At 51.7% G+C, this 6461-nt stretch overlaps 1 non-coding gene across 1 annotated transcript; it reads right to left on the bottom strand.

Annotated features, from left to right (window-relative positions):
* Positions 1–417: 417 nt before the first annotated feature.
* TRNAC-GCA (transfer RNA cysteine (anticodon GCA)) lies at positions 418–489 on the bottom strand. Its single transcript has one exon. It is a non-coding gene; the product is annotated as a tRNA-Cys (tRNA).
* Positions 490–6461: the final 5972 nt, after the last annotated feature.

A 6461-nucleotide genomic window follows, 5' to 3' on the forward strand; every position in this document is an offset into this window, starting at 1 on the left:
ATTCTCAGCCTCGATTCCTGCCACTCGAGGAGCCTTTGTGTTCACTCTCCATCCTGGTTCTTGGGATCCCTCTCTCTGCACTGCAGGCAGGGCAGGAAAAGACGGTGGTGATTGTCGGTGGTGATTGTCATCAGAGATGCTCTGTAGCCACCGGCACAGGGCATGTGGCCAGACGTGTGATCTGGACTCCTGCCTTGGTTTCGTCTTTTGTAATCTTAAAGGCTTCCTGTGAGGATGAAATAAGAACGACAAGATGGGAAGGCACTGAATCCAGACAGGAGAGAGTCGGGAGGTGAGAAGAGGCCTGGAGAATGGGTCCAATTTTCCGTCCAGAGGGGATACAGGATCAGTAAAGCACCAGGGAAGGAAGACTAAGGCAGGCTTGCTGGAGCCTGGGAACTATAAAACACAGCTTTCAGGGGGCGCCCGGATTTGAACCAGGGACCTCTTGATCTGCAGTCAAATGCTCTACCCCTGAGCTACACCCCCTGATGCTTATTGTTTCTCTCTCACGCCTTTATATTCACAGAGCCGCACCCAGGCCTTATAAACCATCACAGCTTCTGCACCTTGAGTTTCATTTCCCATTGTTACTATAAACTGGCCTTCCTGCTCTGAATCCCAACCAACTTTCTTGCCCGAGTTTGGTGGATGATTGATTTGGTCACAATCTCTTCCCCACAGCTGGAGGCAGCAGAGGTTCTGGGGCCCTCTCCTTACCTTACCTGGACGAGAAAACGCAGGCCACCTGGAGCCCTTCCATCACGCTCGCTCTGGGTCTGAGCCAGGCCCACCTCACTTATTTCCTCAGTCGTCCTCCATCTGTAAACTTTTCTTTATCTGTCCTTTTTTCTTTTTGCCCTTCTTCTCCTCTTTTATTTACCACGTGTCTTTCTTCTCCCCTCTGCTCTCCGATGTCACTCCCGGCCCTCCTCCCCACCCGCTCCCCTCTTCAGACCACCAAGACCTCCTCAGTTCTTCATCTGATTCAAGTACTGTCTTTTTCATACTAGCTCCTTACCCGAGCTGTAAATGGAGGACCAGGCCTAGTCAATAAAAGGTAGACCATTTATTTCCAAAAATAACATAGGTGACGGAAGCTAAGAAAACTGTGAAAATAACAGAAGCAACACTGGAGGACTCGTCCTGGGAGAAATCTACTCAAACACGAGGCTGCGAACAGTGCAAGGACCAAACGGCGAAATCCAGCCCTGGGAAGACACCGTAGCGCGGACACGAGCTTAATAAAAGGCAACCACTAACGTTTGCTCAGCAGTCCTTATGCTCACAGGGACCCTGTGAGACAGGCGCTCTGGCTGTTGGCCCGGCCCCACAGACGAGGACACCGAGGTGCTGAGATGTCCAGTGAGTTGTCCAAGGTGGAATGACTAGGAGACGGGGTGGCAGACTCGAGCGTTCCGGCACCAGAGTCCACACACGTAACCACAGCGTTTATGCTTGATGGTGACAGCAGTCCACACAGTCACAGGGGAGAGGAAAGGTCATTTATATAAATCACACTGGGAGAATTTAGTTGGCCATTTGGGAAAAATAATTAAAGTAGCAACTAAACTTCTTTTCGTGTATCAAAACAAATTCCAAGTGGATTAAAGCACGATGTATAAAATATCAGACATAAATAAAAGGATAAGAGACTATAAATGAATAATCTAGCTGAATTTTGAATGGCAGGGAAAGCATTTCAATGGAAGAAATCCCAACAGAAAATACCAATAGATTTGGCTACACTAACATTAAAAGTTTAGGTACACGAACAAAATCGAAAGGTTAAAAGCAAGCTGGGAAAATACTTCCACCATTTATGACAGACAAAATGTTGTAAATTAATATCCTTCATATGTAAAGAACCCACATAAAAAACAAAAGCCATCAATAGACAACTCACAAAAGGAAATGAGTAGCTAGTAGACAAGGGTGAGTGTTCAGTCTCAGCAAGTCTTAGCAGAACCAAAGACATACAAACGAAAACAACGGTATAATTTTCACCTGTCAAATTAGAAAAAAAATTAAATAGTAATGATCATCCTGGTACCATAAATTAGGGCTGTAAATTGGTACAATCTTTCTTGAGGAGAAGGGCATATGAAACAAGAGAGTAGTTAAAACAGTTAATTCCCGTTGACCTAGTAGTAATTCTGTTTTATGAACCCATCCTTGGAAAGAGCCTGAAATATGAACAAATGTTGGCTCAAAAATAGTAAGTACTCTTAAGTGTTATAAAATATTTAAACAAATAGAAACCGACAATTCTAATATTAGAGAGGTAGGTAGTGAAGCATGGTGTACCCCCTGACCGAAAACTAGGTGGCTGTTGAAATGTTTGTTATCCTTCACAAGACAACGTGAATCACGAGTTAAGTCGGAGGTTCTCTATTCTGACCGTACATTAGACTCGCCCGGGCGGGCCTGAAAACTCTACCGGGGGGAGGAGGTCAATCGAATGAGCGACCGTCACGGATATTCATTAAAACCAGGGAATTCTAATGTGCAGCCTGCTGGCATCACGTTCCTCTTGCAGACACACTTAAATTTTCATTGTTTGCACCATGACATAAAGGTGAGGACTGAAAAATAAATAGGGGGATTATGGGTGATTTTTAAACTTTCTTTTTTATACTCTTCTATAGTCTTCAAATTTGCTGCATAAAACGTTTTACTTTCAAAATCAGAAAAACCAATAAATATTACAATTTAAGCATATGCCCTTCTAGTAATTGTAAGCAATACCATTTCCTCTTGACACAACTAAAAAATAATTGCTTTAAGACAAAAAGGATCAGTGGAATGCTCATTTGGGAGATATACATTATAATTTACATATCACTCATTTAAGCTTTTATAGGAAGAATTATTTCCAGTTTGCAGATGAGGACACAGCCTCACAGCCTCCTCTGCCATCTCGCCCCCTCCAGGTTAGAATGTGTGTCCATCTAAGATATGAATAATGGCTCCCATATGTTGAGTGTTTACTCTGTTGGAGACACTGCAGGTACATCTTCCCATTTCATCCTCCCAAGAACTCTCTGAAGTAGGTGAAATGACTGTCTCCCATGAAGCAGCTAAGATCACTCCCATTTTATAGATGAAGACACAGAGACCAAGAGGGATTAAGTGACTTTCATTCAGCCATTCAACAAACACTGAGTAAACACTATTGCCTTTCAAATTCTAGTCTAGGCACTGAAGGCCCAGCAGTGAACAGGGCAAAGTCCCTGCCCTCATGGAGTGTCTATTCCGGGAGGTGTAGGGTGACAGACAAGCAAACAAGTAAATGAACGAGCTCCTCGCAGACGCTGCAAACGCTGTCAGCAAAGAGCAGGATGATGTGACGGAAGATGGCGGGTGAGATGCGATGCTCTGGGAAGTGACATTCTGAGCTGATGTCTGAATGATAAGATGCCAGTGTGTAAAAATCTGCATACAGAGCATTCCAGGCCGTGGGGACTGTGACTGCCAAGGCTCTAAGGCGGGAACCAGCTTGGCAGATGAAGGAGCCTGGGCAGTGCCAGTGTGGCTGAGGCAGAGGGCCAGAGCAGGACACAGGAGCAGTGAGGGAGGTGGGGCAGATGAGTCACACAGGGCCTCAAGCCATGGTCAGAGGCAGGTTTATTTCCCGAGTCGCCTAGGGAAGGGCGGGCCTGGGCTGATGCAGGCCCATCTCCTCGTGCGTCCCGGGCTGCGGCCTCCGGAACTTTCCTGGAGGGCCCTCTGCAGTGGACTCAACAACATTAGGGTTTGTTATTGTTCATCCAGGGGCCTGGTGCTGCCCCCGTGGTGCCCACTTTCTTGCGGAGGAGGCACACGCGAGTGTGACACACTGTCCCTCAGGTTCTTGCTTTGTCAATTATCATTGTGATGTGCGCCGTGAGCCCACAGAACAGGGCAGGGTGGCCCTCGTCTGTGGGGTCCGGGAGAGGCAGCGACATTTCGCCTCCTTGCAGGAGGAAGGGAAGTTATTTAGGAGAAGAGGGGCCCAGGAGGACCAGGCAGCATGGCGGAGCCTGAGCCAGAAGAGCGCAGAAGGCCAGAGTGCGACAGTCAGGGGAGACAGCCTGCTGCGGGTTGAACAGCGCCTTCCCCAAATTCACATCCTTGCAGGAACCTCGGAATGTGGCCTTATTTACAAAAAGGGTCATCACGGATGTAGCTAAATTAAGATGAGGTCATACTCAAACAGGTGGGCCCTATTTAATGCAATATGACTGTTGTCTTTCTAAGAAGAGACGAGCTGCAGAGACCCACAAGGAGACGCCATGTGACGACGGAGGCAGACCCAGGGTGACACTTCTACCAGCGAGGGACCCCGCGGATGGCTGAGAACCGCCAGAAGCTGGGAGGGACTGGGGAACAGATCCCCCCTCAGCCTGATGACACCCTGACTTTTCACTTTCAGCCAATAAATTTCTGTTGGACAAGGCCACCAAGTTTGTAGCACTTTGTGACGGCAGCCCTGGGAAACCGGTCCGCAGCCCGAGAGGGCTGGAGGGGCCTGGCCGGCCTGAGGAGATTTTGGATTTTACCCTAAGAGCAATGGGGAGCCACCGCCCGGGGGTGTCAAGCAAGAAAGGCCCCTGATCCAGCCTGCATTTTCAAAGGAACCCTCCGCTACCCCGGTTCCCAAATCCAGGGAGAGTCAGGCCCCGCAGCAGCCCCGCCGCCGTTCCCGCCTGGTCATCACGCACTCGGAACCCCACGCTGTCGCCGGAAGGCGGGTGATGGTCAGCCTGCAGCCCGCCTCCTGGCGAGGGCACCCTGCCCGGTCCGGTCCTCGGCTCTGCCTGCGGGCCCTGCCCCCTCAGACAACCAGCCCAAACTGGCGCCCCTTGCGGAGAGCCGTTTGGCGACGTGCATCAAAAGCCTTTAAAAAAGTCCATTCTCTTCGACAGGGCAATGCCCTGTCTAGGAAATAACTAGACAAACAATTTGAAAATGTTTCGAGAAACACACAAGCCCAGCCGTGCATCAGAGCGCACGGCGGCCACACATCTGCCCCCAGCTGAATCGACTTGGAGCTTGAGAAGAGTGGGTGAAATAACACGCCGCCGGGGAAGGGATTTAGACCCCCTGCAGCTCGGGGACGTTCAAGCCTCATCCCTTCCTTCTGGTCCCCGGGACTTCCTTTGTCCTCTTCTCTGCAGTGGCTTCGAGCCTTCGGGCGGGCACGTCTCAGCTCCCCGCGCTCTGGGAGCCCGAGGCCTCCCTTCTGCGTCTGCCCGCGCCAGGTCCCCGCACAGGCGTCGGGACGCGCGGCCCAGGCGCGCTGGAAAACGGGGCCGCCAGCGCGCCTTCTGCCCCGAGGCGGGCCGCAGCAGGCCGGCTCGGCCACGGCGCGGAGGAACGGCCACCGCACGGCGGGGAGGGCGCGCCGCACACGCGGCTCCGGGGACAGCCCCTCTCAGGGCGCGCGACGGCCTCCCGCGCCACCACCGAGAGGCCGGCGGTCCTAGAGCGGCCGCGGGCGGCCAGGTGCGGCGGCGGGCCTCCCGGCTCCGGCCGGCAGGGGGCAGCGCGGCGCGCGCGGGGGCCCCACGTGGCGCGGGAGCGAGGCGGTGGTCCCGCGGGCTGAGGAGCGGAGGCTCGTGCCGAGGAATTTGAAAAATTCAAGTCGTTCAAAATTAAATTTACAAAATACATACACATTTATTTGAAATATGAATACATAAATCTATAGAAATACAGTTTTACAATTAAAAAATACATAGTGGGTTTTATTAAGCCCTGGCTCCATCATCTCGCAGCATCGCTTACAGCGTCCCTATGAGACCCACGCTGCATGCCCCCATTTCACAGGTGCTCGCTCAGGCTTCGGAGGGGGTCCATGAAGACTCAGGCAGGAAGAGATGGAGCTGGGAGGCGGCGAGGGAGGCTGTGGACGGGACGCGGCTGTCCCCGGGGGAGACAGGACAGGGATCTGCGGGACTCCAGGGAAGTCTTCAGGGGCTGCGGGCCTGAAATTGGGAGAGGACGCTTCCCAGGGGTCCCGAGGCCTCAATGTTGTGTTACACGTGTGTGTCTACGTGCCGCTGCTGCACAGAGCAGGAAGGCACAGCAGAGCACGGCGATTGAAAACCAGGGAAAGCCTGGGAGTCGCTCCTGGCCTGTGCAAACAGCCAAGTGACAATCCGACAGCTCCCAGCCTGCAGAGGAAGGGAGGGCAGGCTCCCTGGATGCCAGGGGAGATGCCAACGGCTCCGTGTTCCTGCAGTCTAACTCTGCTGCCTGCTGGCCCTTGGACTCCTCATCCGGGAGCTGGGTGACCTTCCTTCAAAGGAGGGCTGCCCAGAAGGATTTCTTCATCACCCCAGGCACCCTGCGACTGTGGTAAGAGGATTTGGCAGTGACCTGAGAACTCTACCTAACATTTGGCCTGAAATATCGGTGGGAATGATAAAATTACATTTTTTTATAATATCTTGTAAAGGTTTTGGATTAGCCTTAAT

Source organism: Equus quagga, chromosome 8 (genome assembly GCF_021613505.1).
Source record: "Equus quagga isolate Etosha38 chromosome 8, UCLA_HA_Equagga_1.0, whole genome shotgun sequence".
Taxonomy (NCBI): domain Eukaryota; kingdom Metazoa; phylum Chordata; class Mammalia; order Perissodactyla; family Equidae; genus Equus; species Equus quagga.